This window comes from Schistocerca cancellata, unplaced genomic scaffold (assembly GCF_023864275.1).
Source record: "Schistocerca cancellata isolate TAMUIC-IGC-003103 unplaced genomic scaffold, iqSchCanc2.1 HiC_scaffold_411, whole genome shotgun sequence".
In the NCBI taxonomy this organism is placed as follows: Eukaryota; Metazoa; Arthropoda; class Insecta; order Orthoptera; family Acrididae; genus Schistocerca; species Schistocerca cancellata.
Window position 1 is genome coordinate 564236 of NW_026046428.1, and position 12982 is coordinate 577217.

The following is a 12982-nucleotide window of genomic DNA, read 5'->3' on the forward strand; positions in this document are numbered from 1 at the left end:
TCGCTGTGAGAAGAACCAAACATGCAGCACGCAAGAGACCCTACTTGGACGGCCGCGTGCTGTTACTGAACTCCAGCGTCGGCCTGGCCCTACAGGCCGCTGTGTTCAGGTGCCGCAAGGGCGATGTACTGTAACCTCAGGCAGTGCTGCTTTCCGTCGTTAAAAAAGCTGCGGCAGCAGTTTACTCTAGCAAGTCGGGAAAGCACGCGTAGCGACACAACAGATTCCTGAGAAAGCGCAAACTGTCTATCTCTAATATGTGAGACTTACCAAGATTCCTGGGATGATGGTTGCAACGAGCCTCGGTAGCGCAGTAGGTAGCGCGTAAGTCTCATAATCTTAAGGTCGTGAGTTCGATCCTCACCCGGGGCATTTAATTTGCTGTACATCACGGCTGAATTAACGGCGTTGCTATTGCTAGCGAACGAACTTAATTGTCGTTTGTTATCCACAAGGAGTCCACGCCTCAGCGTCACAATGTTTACTTCCAATTATGGCAAGGTACAACTTTGATCATTCTCCTCCCCTGTTATGAGTGAAATATGATGCAAACAGCAATGAATAGACAGTTTCGAGCTGTGCGCCATGCCAGTCTGCACGCGCAAAAATGCTCGCAAACAGATAACAACACTGAGTCCGGATTGAGCACGAAATACGAGAAGAGAGGGAGTAAATCTCACGTTTCTCGAGCAAATCCGGTGTGGTCTAGTGGCTAGGATACCTGGCTTTCACCCAGGAGGCCCGGGTTCGATTCCCGGTACCGGAAGGGAAGTTTTTGCGCACACGACCCTCCATCGTTTGGCCTTCCAACCTTCGTTTGTCGCCCACCTTCCGGAGCTTCAACCGAACGTAATCGGGGGAAGCAGGCACAGGATGCAATTACTGTCAGCACCGGGATAAAGGGAGAAGAGGCACTGGTCCGCTGTTGGGGTGCTACCAGCGTCAGTGGGAAGTCGGTGAAGTCGCCAGTTGCGCCAGAAGCCAGCAATTACCGTAGTACGCCTACACACGCGTTCCAGTTATTCACATTGCTTGCAGTCGCTCCATGCACAACAAGCGTGAGCCCGGATAGCTCAGTCGGTAGAGCATTAGGCTTTTAACCTAAGGGTCCAGGGTTCGAATCCCTGTTCGGGCGAAGATTTTAACGCTTCCGTAATGGCTCGTCTCGTAGCGCTGGTAGCCCTGCCGTAATCAGTGCACCGAGTTCGTTTCCTGTCAACATTCTGCGCAGACCGGTTGCATTTTTCACGATTCGAGGGAAGCTTTAGCTACGAGCAGTCGTGGCCGAGTGGTTAAGGCGTCTGACTAGAAATCAGATTCCCTCTGGGAGCGTAGGTTCGAGTCCTACCGACTGCGTCGGTTTTTTTTATTTTTTGTTTCAGAAGAGAGAGCAGAAAATTTCGCAGTTTGCCTGTCGTTTTGGTACCTCGCTACACCTCACCTCTCACAGTCGTTTATAGCGCCTGTCCTTTTGATAAGGGCGAATTCCAAGCGTCAGCTTTCGCGTCAGCCGAGCAAAGTCGGGACAAGTCGGGACATACTACAGCATGGCCTGCGTGGAGCGACGACGGAAAGAAAACGTTAATTCAACAGCACGTGGCTCACATACTCATACGCATAGATTTGCGCCCGTTGCGGTGGCCGGGAATCGAACGCGGCTCAACTGCTCGGAAGGCAACTATGCTCACCATTACACTACCACCGCACAGCCGCTGCTCGCAACGCCGCGCTGTGTCGGCTTCCCGCCCGCCGGCAGTGGCCCACGGTGATAGTAGCTGTAGGCGCTTTACGAGGTAGGAGGGTGCATTCGGGCAGCGCCTCCACGCACGCTGCGTCTTTGGGCAAGGCTCGTCGCCGCGGCCGCAACGTTACTCACGCAATAGTGACGAGCGGTCGCTTTGAGGCAGTGTAGTGGGGGACTCCGCGTGTGTAGCACTTTTTTCGGTTGTATCCGACGTCGCTGGGTGGCAATCCCACTTTCCCTGCAGACAGCTGCTCGGGAATATGCTCGGGAAGCACGGACGTCATCGGACGTCCGCCCCCAACAAATGCAACTAACAAAATGAGAACAACAACTAAAAAAGTGGTAGGTTGTTCGACTACCACGCGGGCGGCCCGGCTTCGATTCCCGGCCGATGCATCGTTTTGCTGTTCTCGCTATAGTGCTGCCGCGCCGATTGCTCGCTTGAGGTGCGCCAGCCTCAGGAATGTATAGCAGGATTCGCTGTGAGAAGAACCAAACATGCAGCACGCAAGAGACCCTACTTGGACGGCCGCGTGCTGTTACTGAACTCCAGCGTCGGCCTGGCCCTACAGGCCGCTGTGTTCAGGTGCCGCAAGGGCGATGTACTGTAACCTCAGGCAGTGCTGCTTTCCGTCGTTAAAAAAGCTGCGGCAGCAGTTTACTCTAGCAAGTCGGGAAAGCACGCGTAGCGACACAACAGATTCCTGAGAAAGCGCAAACTGTCTATCTCTAATATGTGAGACTTACCAAGATTCCTGGGATGATGGTTGCAACGAGCCTCGGTAGCGCAGTAGGTAGCGCGTAAGTCTCATAATCTTAAGGTCGTGAGTTCGATCCTCACCCGGGGCATTTAATTTGCTGTACATCACGGCTGAATTAACGGCGTTGCTATTGCTAGCGAACGAACTTAATTGTCGTTTGTTATCCACAAGGAGTCCACGCCTCAGCGTCACAATGTTTACTTCCAATTATGGCAAGGTACAACTTTGATCATTCTCCTCCCCTGTTATGAGTGAAATATGATGCAAACAGCAATGAATAGACAGTTTCGAGCTGTGCGCCATGCCAGTCTGCACGCGCAAAAATGCTCGCAAACAGATAACAACACTGAGTCCGGATTGAGCACGAAATACGAGAAGAGAGGGAGTAAATCTCACGTTTCTCGAGCAAATCCGGTGTGGTCTAGTGGCTAGGATACCTGGCTTTCACCCAGGAGGCCCGGGTTCGATTCCCGGTACCGGAAGGGAAGTTTTTGCGCACACGACCCTCCATCGTTTGGCCTTCCAACCTTCGTTTGTCGCCCACCTTCCGGAGCTTCAACCGAACGTAATCGGGGGAAGCAGGCACAGGATGCAATTACTGTCAGCACCGGGATAAAGGGAGAAGAGGCACTGGTCCGCTGTTGGGGTGCTACCAGCGTCAGTGGGAAGTCGGTGAAGTCGCCAGTTGCGCCAGAAGCCAGCAATTACCGTAGTACGCCTACACACGCGTTCCAGTTATTCACATTGCTTGCAGTCGCTCCATGCACAACAAGCGTGAGCCCGCATAGCTCAGTCGGTAGAGCATTAGGCTTTTAACCTAAGGGTCCAGGGTTCGAATCCCTGTTCGGGCGAAGATTTTAACGCTTCCGTAATGGCTCGTCTCGTAGCGCTGGTAGCCCTGCCGTAATCAGTGCACCGAGTTCGTTTCCTGTCAACATTCTGCGCAGACCGGTTGCATTTTTCACGATTCGAGGGAAGCTTTAGCTACGAGCAGTCGTGGCCGAGTGGTTAAGGCGTCTGACTAGAAATGAGATTCCCTCTGGGAGCGTAGGTTCGAGTCCTACCGACTGCGTCGGTTTTTTTTATTTTTTGTTTCAGAAGAGAGAGCAGAAAATTTCGCAGTTTGCCTGTCGTTTTGGTACCTCGCTACACCTCACCTCTCACAGTCGTTTATAGCGCCTGTCCTTTTGATAAGGGCGAATTCCAAGCGTCAGCTTTCGCGTCAGCCGAGCAAAGTCGGGACAAGTCGGGACATACTACAGCATGGCCTGCGTGGAGCGACGACGGAAAGAAAACGTTAATTCAACAGCACGTGGCTCACATACTCATACGCATAGATTTGCGCCCGTTGCGGTGGCCGGGAATCGAACGCGGCTCAACTGCTCGGAAGGCAACTATGCTCACCATTACACTACCACCGCACAGCCGCTGCTCGCAACGCCGCGCTGTGTCGGCTTCCCGCCCGCCGGCAGTGGCCCACGGTGATAGTAGCTGTAGGCGCTTTACGAGGTAGGAGGGTGCATTCGGGCAGCGCCTCCACGCACGCTGCGTCTTTGGGCAAGGCTCGTCGCCGCGGCCGCAACGTTACTCACGCAATAGTGACGAGCGGTCGCTTTGAGGCAGTGTAGTGGGGGACTCCGCGTGTGTAGCACTTTTTTCGGTTGTATCCGACGTCGCTGGGTGGCAATCCCACTTTCCCTGCAGACAGCTGCTCGGGAATATGCTCGGGAAGCACGGACGTCATCGGACGTCCGCCCCCAACAAATGCAACTAACAAAATGAGAACAACAACTAAAAAAGTGGTAGGTTGTTCGACTACCACGCGGGCGGCCCGGCTTCGATTCCCGGCCGATGCATCGTTTTGCTGTTCTCGCTATAGTGCTGCCGCGCCGATTGCTCGCTTGAGGTGCGCCAGCCTCAGGAATGTATAGCAGGATTCGCTGTGAGAAGAACCAAACATGCAGCACGCAAGAGACCCTACTTGGACGGCCGCGTGCTGTTACTGAACTCCAGCGTCGGCCTGGCCCTACAGGCCGCTGTGTTCAGGTGCCGCAAGGGCGATGTACTGTAACCTCAGGCAGTGCTGCTTTCCGTCGTTAAAAAAGCTGCGGCAGCAGTTTACTCTAGCAAGTCGGGAAAGCACGCGTAGCGACACAACAGATTCCTGAGAAAGCGCAAACTGTCTATCTCTAATATGTGAGACTTACCAAGATTCCTGGGATGATGGTTGCAACGAGCCTCGGTAGCGCAGTAGGTAGCGCGTAAGTCTCATAATCTTAAGGTCGTGAGTTCGATCCTCACCCGGGGCATTTAATTTGCTGTACATCACGGCTGAATTAACGGCGTTGCTATTGCTAGCGAACGAACTTAATTGTCGTTTGTTATCCACAAGGAGTCCACGCCTCAGCGTCACAATGTTTACTTCCAATTATGGCAAGGTACAACTTTGATCATTCTCCTCCCCTGTTATGAGTGAAATATGATGCAAACAGCAATGAATAGACAGTTTCGAGCTGTGCGCCATGCCAGTCTGCACGCGCAAAAATGCTCGCAAACAGATAACAACACTGAGTCCGGATTGAGCACGAAATACGAGAAGAGAGGGAGTAAATCTCACGTTTCTCGAGCAAATCCGGTGTGGTCTAGTGGCTAGGATACCTGGCTTTCACCCAGGAGGCCCGGGTTCGATTCCCGGTACCGGAAGGGAAGTTTTTGCGCACACGACCCTCCATCGTTTGGCCTTCCAACCTTCGTTTGTCGCCCACCTTCCGGAGCTTCAACCGAACGTAATCGGGGGAAGCAGGCACAGGATGCAATTACTGTCAGCACCGGGATAAAGGGAGAAGAGGCACTGGTCCGCTGTTGGGGTGCTACCAGCGTCAGTGGGAAGTCGGTGAAGTCGCCAGTTGCGCCAGAAGCCAGCAATTACCGTAGTACGCCTACACACGCGTTCCAGTTATTCACATTGCTTGCAGTCGCTCCATGCACAACAAGCGTGAGCCCGGATAGCTCAGTCGGTAGAGCGTTAGGCTTTTAACCTAAGGGTCCAGGGTTCGAATCCCTGTTCGGGCGAAGATTTTAACGCTTCCGCAATGGCTCGTCTCGTAGCGCTGGTAGCCCTGCCGTAATCAGTGCACCGAGTTCGTTTCCTGTCAACATTCTGCGCAGACCGGTTGCATTTTTCACGATTCGAGGGAAGCTTTAGCTACGAGCAGTCGTGGCCGAGTGGTTAAGGCGTCTGACTAGAAATCAGATTCCCTCTGGGAGCGTAGGTTCGAGTCCTACCGACTGCGTCGGTTTTTTTTATTTTTTGTTTCAGAAGAGAGAGCAGAAAATTTCGCAGTTTGCCTGTCGTTTTGGTACCTCGCTACACCTCACCTCTCACAGTCGTTTATAGCGCCTGTCCTTTTGATAAGGGCGAATTCCAAGCGTCAGCTTTCGCGTCAGCCGAGCAAAGTCGGGACAAGTCGGGACATACTACAGCATGGCCTGCGTGGAGCGACGACGGAAAGAAAACGTTAATTCAACAGCACGTGGCTCACATACTCATACGCATAGATTTGCGCCCGTTGCGGTGGCCGGGAATCGAACGCGGCTCAACTGCTCGGAAGGCAACTATGCTCACCATTACACTACCACCGCACAGCCGCTGCTCGCAACGCCGCGCTGTGTCGGCTTCCCGCCCGCCGGCAGTGGCCCACGGTGATAGTAGCTGTAGGCGCTTTACGAGGTAGGAGGGTGCATTCGGGCAGCGCCTCCACGCACGCTGCGTCTTTGGGCAAGGCTCGTCGCCGCGGCCGCAACGTTACTCACGCAATAGTGACGAGCGGTCGCTTTGAGGCAGTGTAGTGGGGGACTCCGCGTGTGTAGCACTTTTTTCGGTTGTATCCGACGTCGCTGGGTGGCAATCCCACTTTCCCTGCAGACAGCTGCTCGGGAATATGCTCGGGAAGCACGGACGTCATCGGACGTCCGCCCCCAACAAATGCAACTAACAAAATGAGAACAACAACTAAAAAAGTGGTAGGTTGTTCGACTACCACGCGGGCGGCCCGGCTTCGATTCCCGGCCGATGCATCGTTTTGCTGTTCTCGCTATAGTGCTGCCGCGCCGATTGCTCGCTTGAGGTGCGCCAGCCTCAGGAATGTATAGCAGGATTCGCTGTGAGAAGAACCAAACATGCAGCACGCAAGAGACCCTACTTGGACGGCCGCGTGCTGTTACTGAACTCCAGCGTCGGCCTGGCCCTACAGGCCGCTGTGTTCAGGTGCCGCAAGGGCGATGTACTGTAACCTCAGGCAGTGCTGCTTTCCGTCGTTAAAAAAGCTGCGGCATCAGTTTACTCTAGCAAGTCGGGAAAGCACGCGTAGCGACACAACAGATTCCTGAGAAAGCGCAAACTGTCTATCTCTAATATGTGAGACTTACCAAGATTCCTGGGATGATGGTTGCAACGAGCCTCGGTAGCGCAGTAGGTAGCGCGTAAGTCTCATAATCTTAAGGTCGTGAGTTCGATCCTCACCCGGGGCATTTAATTTGCTGTACATCACGGCTGAATTAACGGCGTTGCTATTGCTAGCGAACGAACTTAATTGTCGTTTGTTATCCACAAGGAGTCCACGCCTCAGCGTCACAATGTTTACTTCCAATTATGGCAAGGTACAACTTTGATCATTCTCCTCCCCTGTTATGAGTGAAATATGATGCAAACAGCAATGAATAGACAGTTTCGAGCTGTGCGCCATGCCAGTCTGCACGCGCAAAAATGCTCGCAAACAGATAACAACACTGAGTCCGGATTGAGCACGAAATACGAGAAGAGAGGGAGTAAATCTCACGTTTCTCGAGCAAATCCGGTGTGGTCTAGTGGCTAGGATACCTGGCTTTCACCCAGGAGGCCCGGGTTCGATTCCCGGTACCGGAAGGGAAGTTTTTGCGCACACGACCCTCCATCGTTTGGCCTTCCAACCTTCGTTTGTCGCCCACCTTCCGGAGCTTCAACCGAACGTAATCGGGGGAAGCAGGCACAGGATGCAATTACTGTCAGCACCGGGATAAAGGGAGAAGAGGCACTGGTCCGCTGTTGGGGTGCTACCAGCGTCAGTGGGAAGTCGGTGAAGTCGCCAGTTGCGCCAGAAGCCAGCAATTACCGTAGTACGCCTACACACGCGTTCCAGTTATTCACATTGCTTGCAGTCGCTCCATGCACAACAAGCGTGAGCCCGGATAGCTCAGTCGGTAGAGCATTAGGCTTTTAACCTAAGGGTCCAGGGTTCGAATCCCTGTTCGGGCGAAGATTTTAACGCTTCCGTAATGGCTCGTCTCGTAGCGCTGGTAGCCCTGCCGTAATCAGTGCACCGAGTTCGTTTCCTGTCAACATTCTGCGCAGACCGGTTGCATTTTTCACGATTCGAGGGAAGCTTTAGCTACGAGCAGTCGTGGCCGAGTGGTTAAGGCGTCTGACTAGAAATCAGATTCCCTCTGGGAGCGTAGGTTCGAGTCCTACCGACTGCGTCGGTTTTTTTTATTTTTTGTTTCAGAAGAGAGAGCAGAAAATTTCGCAGTTTGCCTGTCGTTTTGGTACCTCGCTACACCTCACCTCTCACAGTCGTTTATAGCGCCTGTCCTTTTGATAAGGGCGAATTCCAAGCGTCAGCTTTCGCGTCAGCCGAGCAAAGTCGGGACAAGTCGGGACATACTACAGCATGGCCTGCGTGGAGCGACGACGGAAAGAAAACGTTAATTCAACAGCACGTGGCTCACATACTCATACGCATAGATTTGCGCCCGTTGCGGTGGCCGGGAATCGAACGCGGCTCAACTGCTCGGAAGGCAACTATGCTCACCATTACACTACCACCGCACAGCCGCTGCTCGCAACGCCGCGCTGTGTCGGCTTCCCGCCCGCCGGCAGTGGCCCACGGTGATAGTAGCTGTAGGCGCTTTACGAGGTAGGAGGGTGCATTCGGGCAGCGCCTCCAAGCACGCTGCGTCTTTGGGCAAGGCTCGTCGCCGCGGCCGCAACGTTACTCACGCAATAGTGACGAGCGGTCGCTTTGAGGCAGTGTAGTGGGGGACTCCGCGTGTGTAGCACTTTTTTCGGTTGTATCCGACGTCGCTGGGTGGCAATCCCACTTTCCCTGCAGACAGCTGCTCGGGAATATGCTCGGGAAGCACGGACGTCATCGGACGTCCGCCCCCAACAAATGCAACTAACAAAATGAGAACAACAACTAAAAAAGTGGTAGGTTGTTCGACTACCACGCGGGCGGCCCGGCTTCGATTCCCGGCCGATGCATCGTTTTGCTGTTCTCGCTATAGTGCTGCCGCGCCGATTGCTCGCTTGAGGTGCGCCAGCCTCAGGAATGTATAGCAGGATTCGCTGTGAGAAGAACCAAACATGCAGCACGCAAGAGACCCTACTTGGACGGCCGCGTGCTGTTACTGAACTCCAGCGTCGGCCTGGCCCTACAGGCCGCTGTGTTCAGGTGCCGCAAGGGCGATGTACTGTAACCTCAGGCAGTGCTGCTTTCCGTCGTTAAAAAAGCTGCGGCAGCAGTTTACTCTAGCAAGTCGGGAAAGCACGCGTAGCGACACAACAGATTCCTGAGAAAGCGCAAACTGTCTATCTCTAATATGTGAGACTTACCAAGATTCCTGGGATGATGGTTGCAACGAGCCTCGGTAGCGCAGTAGGTAGCGCGTAAGTCTCATAATCTTAAGGTCGTGAGTTCGATCCTCACCCGGGGCATTTAATTTGCTGTACATCACGGCTGAATTAACGGCGTTGCTATTGCTAGCGAACGAACTTAATTGTCGTTTGTTATCCACAAGGAGTCCACGCCTCAGCGTCACAATGTTTACTTCCAATTATGGCAAGGTACAACTTTGATCATTCTCCTCCCCTGTTATGAGTGAAATATGATGCAAACAGCAATGAATAGACAGTTTCGAGCTGTGCGCCATGCCAGTCTGCACGCGCAAAAATGCTCGCAAACAGATAACAACACTGAGTCCGGATTGAGCACGAAATGCGAGAAGAGAGGGAGTAAATCTCACGTTTCTCGAGCAAATCCGGTGTGGTCTAGTGGCTAGGATACCTGGCTTTCACCCAGGAGGCCCGGGTTCGATTCCCGGTACCGGAAGGGAAGTTTTTGCGCACACGACCCTCCATCGTTTGGCCTTCCAACCTTCGTTTGTCGCCCACCTTCCGGAGCTTCAACCGAACGTAATCGGGGGAAGCAGGCACAGGATGCAATTACTGTCAGCACCGGGATAAAGGGAGAAGAGGCACTGGTCCGCTGTTGGGGTGCTACCAGCGTCAGTGGGAAGTCGGTGAAGTCGCCAGTTGCGCCAGAAGCCAGCAATTACCGTAGTACGCCTACACACGCGTTCCAGTTATTCACATTGCTTGCAGTCGCTCCATGCACAACAAGCGTGAGCCCGGATAGCTCAGTCGGTAGAGCATTAGGCTTTTAACCTAAGGGTCCAGGGTTCGAATCCCTGTTCGGGCGAAGATTTTAACGCTTCCGTAATGGCTCGTCTCGTAGCGCTGGTAGCCCTGCCGTAATCAGTGCACCGAGTTCGTTTCCTGTCAACATTCTGCGCAGACCGGTTGCATTTTTCACGATTCGAGGGAAGCTTTAGCTACGAGCAGTCGTGGCCGACTGGTTAAGGCGTCTGACTAGAAATCAGATTCCCTCTGGGAGCGTAGGTTCGAGTCCTACCGACTGCGTCGGTTTTTCTTTATTTTTTGTTTCAGAAGAGAGAGCAGAAAATTTCGCAGTTTGCCTGTCGTTTTGGTACCTCGCTACACCTCACCTCTCACAGTCGTTTATAGCGCCTGTCCTTTTGATAAGGGCGAATTCCAAGCGTCAGCTTTCGCGTCAGCCGAGCAAAGTCGGGACAAGTCGGGACATACTACAGGATGGCCTGCGTGGAGCGACGACGGAAAGAAAACGTTAATTCAACAGCACGTGGCTCACATACTCATACGCATAGATTTGCGCCCGTTGCGGTGGCCGGGAATCGAACGCGGCTCAACTGCTCGGAAGGCAACTATGCTCACCATTACACTACCACCGCACAGCCGCTGCTCGCAACGCCGCGCTGTGTCGGCTTCCCGCCCGCCGGCAGTGGCCCACGGTGATAGTAGCTGTAGGCGCTTTACGAGGTAGGAGGGTGCATTCGGGCAGCGCCTCCAAGCACGCTGCGTCTTTGGGCAAGGCTCGTCGCCGCGGCCGCAACGTTACTCACGCAATAGTGACGAGCGGTCGCTTTGAGGCAGTGTAGTGGGGGACTCCGCGTGTGTAGCACTTTTTTCGGTTGTATCCGACGTCGCTGGGTGGCAATCCCACTTTCCCTGCAGACAGCTGCTCGGGAATATGCTCGGGAAGCACGGACGTCATCGGACGTCCGCCCCCAACAAATGCAACTAACAAAATGAGAACAACAACTAAAAAAGTGGTAGGTTGTTCGACTACCACGCGGGCGGCCCGGCTTCGATTCCCGGCCGATGCATCGTTTTGCTGTTCTCGCTATAGTGCTGCCGCGCCGATTGCTCGCTTGAGGTGCGCCAGCCTCAGGAATGTATAGCAGGATTCGCTGTGAGAAGAACCAAACATGCAGCACGCAAGAGACCCTACTTGGACGGCCGCGTGCTGTTACTGAACTCCAGCGTCGGCCTGGCCCTACAGGCCGCTGTGTTCAGGTGCCGCAAGGGCGATGTACTGTAACCTCAGGCAGTGCTGCTTTCCGTCGTTAAAAAAGCTGCGGCAGCAGTTTACTCTAGCAAGTCGGGAAAGCACGCGTAGCGACACAACAGATTCCTGAGAAAGCGCAAACTGTCTATCTCTAATATGTGAGACTTACCAAGATTCCTGGGATGATGGTTGCAACGAGCCTCGGTAGCGCAGTAGGTAGCGCGTAAGTCTCATAATCTTAAGGTCGTGAGTTCGATCCTCACCCGGGGCATTTAATTTGCTGTACATCACGGCTGAATTAACGGCGTTGCTATTGCTAGCGAACGAACTTAATTGTCGTTTGTTATCCACAAGGAGTCCACGCCTCAGCGTCACAATGTTTACTTCCAATTATGGCAAGGTACAACTTTGATCATTCTCCTCCCCTGTTATGAGTGAAATATGATGCAAACAGCAATGAATAGACAGTTTCGAGCTGTGCGCCATGCCAGTCTGCACGCGCAAAAATGCTCGCAAACAGAGAACAACACTGAGTCCGGATTGAGCACGAAATACGAGAAGAGAGGGAGTAAATCTCACGTTTCTCGAGCAAATCCGTTGTGGTCTAGTGGCTAGGATACCTGGCTTTCACCCAGGAGGCCCGGGTTCGATTCCCGGTACCGGAAGGGAAGTTTTTACGCACACGACCCTCCATCGTTTGGCCTTCCAACCTTCGTTTGTCGCCCACCTTCCGGAGCTTCAACCGAACGTAATCGGGGGAAGCAGGCACAGGATGCAATTACTGTCAGCACCGGGATAAAGGGAGAAGAGGCACTGGTCCGCTGTTGGGGTGCTACCAGCGTCAGTGGGAAGTCGGTGAAGTCGCCAGTTGCGCCAGAAGCCAGCAATTACCGTAGTACGCCTACACACGCGTTCCAGTTATTCACATTGCTTGCAGTCGCTCCATGCACAACAAGCGTGAGCCCGGATAGCTCAGTCGGTAGAGCATTAGGCTTTTAACCTAAGGGTCCAGGGTTCGAATCCCTGTTCGGGCGAAGATTTTAACGCTTCCGTAATGGCTCGTCTCGTAGCGCTGGTAGCCCTGCCGTAATCAGTGCACCGAGTTCGTTTCCTGTCAACATTCTGCGCAGACCGGTTGCATTTTTCACGATTCGAGGGAAGCTTTAGCTACGAGCAGTCGTGGCCGAGTGGTTAAGGCGTCTGACTAGAAATCAGATTCCCTCTGGGAGCGTAGGTTCGAGTCCTACCGACTGCGTCGGTTTTTTTTATTTTTTGTTTCAGAAGAGAGAGCAGAAAATTTCGCAGTTTGCCTGTCGTTTTGGTACCTCGCTACACCTCACCTCTCACAGTCGTTTATAGCGCCTGTCCTTTTGATAAGGGCGAATTCCAAGCGTCAGCTTTCGCGTCAGCCGAGCAAAGTCGGGACAAGTCGGGACATACTACAGCATGGCCTGCGTGGAGCGACGACGGAAAGAAAACGTTAATTCAACAGCACGTGGCTCACATACTCATACGCATAGATTTGCGCCCGTTGCGGTGGCCGGGAATCGAACGCGGCTCAACTGCTCGGAAGGCAACTATGCTCACCATTACACTACCACCGCACAGCCGCTGCTCGCAACGCCGCGCTGTGTCGGCTTCCCGCCCGCCGGCAGTGGCCCACGGTGATAGTAGCTGTAGGCGCTTTACGAGGTAGGAGGGTGCATTCGGGCAGCGCCTCCGCGCACGCTGCGTCTTTGGGCAAGGCTCGTCGCCGCGGCCGCAACGTTACTCAC

At 53.8% G+C, this 12982-nt stretch overlaps 30 non-coding genes across 30 annotated transcripts; 24 read left to right on the forward strand and 6 right to left on the reverse strand.

The window, feature by feature from the left end:
* The first annotated feature begins 299 nt into the window (after window positions 1–299).
* On the forward strand, window positions 300–372 carry Trnam-cau (transfer RNA methionine (anticodon CAU)). Its single transcript has one exon. It is a non-coding gene; the product is annotated as a tRNA-Met (tRNA).
* Window positions 373–694: 322 nt separating this feature from the next.
* Trnae-uuc (transfer RNA glutamic acid (anticodon UUC)) lies at window positions 695–766 on the forward strand. Its single transcript has one exon. It is a non-coding gene; the product is annotated as a tRNA-Glu (tRNA).
* Window positions 767–1062: 296 nt separating this feature from the next.
* On the forward strand, window positions 1063–1135 carry Trnak-uuu (transfer RNA lysine (anticodon UUU)). The gene has a single exon. It is a non-coding gene; the product is annotated as a tRNA-Lys (tRNA).
* Window positions 1136–1274: 139 nt separating this feature from the next.
* Window positions 1275–1356, forward strand: Trnas-aga (transfer RNA serine (anticodon AGA)). Its single transcript has one exon. It is a non-coding gene; the product is annotated as a tRNA-Ser (tRNA).
* A 277-nt stretch (window positions 1357–1633) lies between these two features.
* Window positions 1634–1705, reverse strand: Trnag-ucc (transfer RNA glycine (anticodon UCC)). Its single transcript has one exon. It is a non-coding gene; the product is annotated as a tRNA-Gly (tRNA).
* Window positions 1706–2520: 815 nt separating this feature from the next.
* On the forward strand, window positions 2521–2593 carry Trnam-cau (transfer RNA methionine (anticodon CAU)). The gene has a single exon. It is a non-coding gene; the product is annotated as a tRNA-Met (tRNA).
* A 322-nt stretch (window positions 2594–2915) lies between these two features.
* On the forward strand, window positions 2916–2987 carry Trnae-uuc (transfer RNA glutamic acid (anticodon UUC)). The gene has a single exon. It is a non-coding gene; the product is annotated as a tRNA-Glu (tRNA).
* A 296-nt stretch (window positions 2988–3283) lies between these two features.
* Trnak-uuu (transfer RNA lysine (anticodon UUU)) lies at window positions 3284–3356 on the forward strand. Its single transcript has one exon. It is a non-coding gene; the product is annotated as a tRNA-Lys (tRNA).
* A 139-nt stretch (window positions 3357–3495) lies between these two features.
* On the forward strand, window positions 3496–3577 carry Trnas-aga (transfer RNA serine (anticodon AGA)). The gene has a single exon. It is a non-coding gene; the product is annotated as a tRNA-Ser (tRNA).
* Window positions 3578–3854: 277 nt separating this feature from the next.
* Window positions 3855–3926, reverse strand: Trnag-ucc (transfer RNA glycine (anticodon UCC)). The gene has a single exon. It is a non-coding gene; the product is annotated as a tRNA-Gly (tRNA).
* Window positions 3927–4741: 815 nt separating this feature from the next.
* Window positions 4742–4814, forward strand: Trnam-cau (transfer RNA methionine (anticodon CAU)). The gene has a single exon. It is a non-coding gene; the product is annotated as a tRNA-Met (tRNA).
* A 322-nt stretch (window positions 4815–5136) lies between these two features.
* Trnae-uuc (transfer RNA glutamic acid (anticodon UUC)) lies at window positions 5137–5208 on the forward strand. The gene has a single exon. It is a non-coding gene; the product is annotated as a tRNA-Glu (tRNA).
* A 296-nt stretch (window positions 5209–5504) lies between these two features.
* Window positions 5505–5577, forward strand: Trnak-uuu (transfer RNA lysine (anticodon UUU)). Its single transcript has one exon. It is a non-coding gene; the product is annotated as a tRNA-Lys (tRNA).
* Window positions 5578–5716: 139 nt separating this feature from the next.
* Trnas-aga (transfer RNA serine (anticodon AGA)) lies at window positions 5717–5798 on the forward strand. Its single transcript has one exon. It is a non-coding gene; the product is annotated as a tRNA-Ser (tRNA).
* Window positions 5799–6075: 277 nt separating this feature from the next.
* On the reverse strand, window positions 6076–6147 carry Trnag-ucc (transfer RNA glycine (anticodon UCC)). The gene has a single exon. It is a non-coding gene; the product is annotated as a tRNA-Gly (tRNA).
* An 815-nt stretch (window positions 6148–6962) lies between these two features.
* On the forward strand, window positions 6963–7035 carry Trnam-cau (transfer RNA methionine (anticodon CAU)). Its single transcript has one exon. It is a non-coding gene; the product is annotated as a tRNA-Met (tRNA).
* A 322-nt stretch (window positions 7036–7357) lies between these two features.
* Window positions 7358–7429, forward strand: Trnae-uuc (transfer RNA glutamic acid (anticodon UUC)). The gene has a single exon. It is a non-coding gene; the product is annotated as a tRNA-Glu (tRNA).
* Window positions 7430–7725: 296 nt separating this feature from the next.
* Trnak-uuu (transfer RNA lysine (anticodon UUU)) lies at window positions 7726–7798 on the forward strand. Its single transcript has one exon. It is a non-coding gene; the product is annotated as a tRNA-Lys (tRNA).
* A 139-nt stretch (window positions 7799–7937) lies between these two features.
* Trnas-aga (transfer RNA serine (anticodon AGA)) lies at window positions 7938–8019 on the forward strand. Its single transcript has one exon. It is a non-coding gene; the product is annotated as a tRNA-Ser (tRNA).
* A 277-nt stretch (window positions 8020–8296) lies between these two features.
* Trnag-ucc (transfer RNA glycine (anticodon UCC)) lies at window positions 8297–8368 on the reverse strand. Its single transcript has one exon. It is a non-coding gene; the product is annotated as a tRNA-Gly (tRNA).
* Window positions 8369–9183: 815 nt separating this feature from the next.
* Trnam-cau (transfer RNA methionine (anticodon CAU)) lies at window positions 9184–9256 on the forward strand. The gene has a single exon. It is a non-coding gene; the product is annotated as a tRNA-Met (tRNA).
* A 322-nt stretch (window positions 9257–9578) lies between these two features.
* Window positions 9579–9650, forward strand: Trnae-uuc (transfer RNA glutamic acid (anticodon UUC)). The gene has a single exon. It is a non-coding gene; the product is annotated as a tRNA-Glu (tRNA).
* A 296-nt stretch (window positions 9651–9946) lies between these two features.
* Trnak-uuu (transfer RNA lysine (anticodon UUU)) lies at window positions 9947–10019 on the forward strand. Its single transcript has one exon. It is a non-coding gene; the product is annotated as a tRNA-Lys (tRNA).
* A 139-nt stretch (window positions 10020–10158) lies between these two features.
* Trnas-aga (transfer RNA serine (anticodon AGA)) lies at window positions 10159–10240 on the forward strand. The gene has a single exon. It is a non-coding gene; the product is annotated as a tRNA-Ser (tRNA).
* Window positions 10241–10518: 278 nt separating this feature from the next.
* Window positions 10519–10590, reverse strand: Trnag-ucc (transfer RNA glycine (anticodon UCC)). The gene has a single exon. It is a non-coding gene; the product is annotated as a tRNA-Gly (tRNA).
* Window positions 10591–11405: 815 nt separating this feature from the next.
* On the forward strand, window positions 11406–11478 carry Trnam-cau (transfer RNA methionine (anticodon CAU)). Its single transcript has one exon. It is a non-coding gene; the product is annotated as a tRNA-Met (tRNA).
* Window positions 11479–11800: 322 nt separating this feature from the next.
* On the forward strand, window positions 11801–11872 carry Trnae-uuc (transfer RNA glutamic acid (anticodon UUC)). The gene has a single exon. It is a non-coding gene; the product is annotated as a tRNA-Glu (tRNA).
* Window positions 11873–12168: 296 nt separating this feature from the next.
* Window positions 12169–12241, forward strand: Trnak-uuu (transfer RNA lysine (anticodon UUU)). The gene has a single exon. It is a non-coding gene; the product is annotated as a tRNA-Lys (tRNA).
* A 139-nt stretch (window positions 12242–12380) lies between these two features.
* On the forward strand, window positions 12381–12462 carry Trnas-aga (transfer RNA serine (anticodon AGA)). Its single transcript has one exon. It is a non-coding gene; the product is annotated as a tRNA-Ser (tRNA).
* Window positions 12463–12739: 277 nt separating this feature from the next.
* Trnag-ucc (transfer RNA glycine (anticodon UCC)) lies at window positions 12740–12811 on the reverse strand. The gene has a single exon. It is a non-coding gene; the product is annotated as a tRNA-Gly (tRNA).
* Between the last annotated feature and the right edge of the window lie 171 nt (window positions 12812–12982).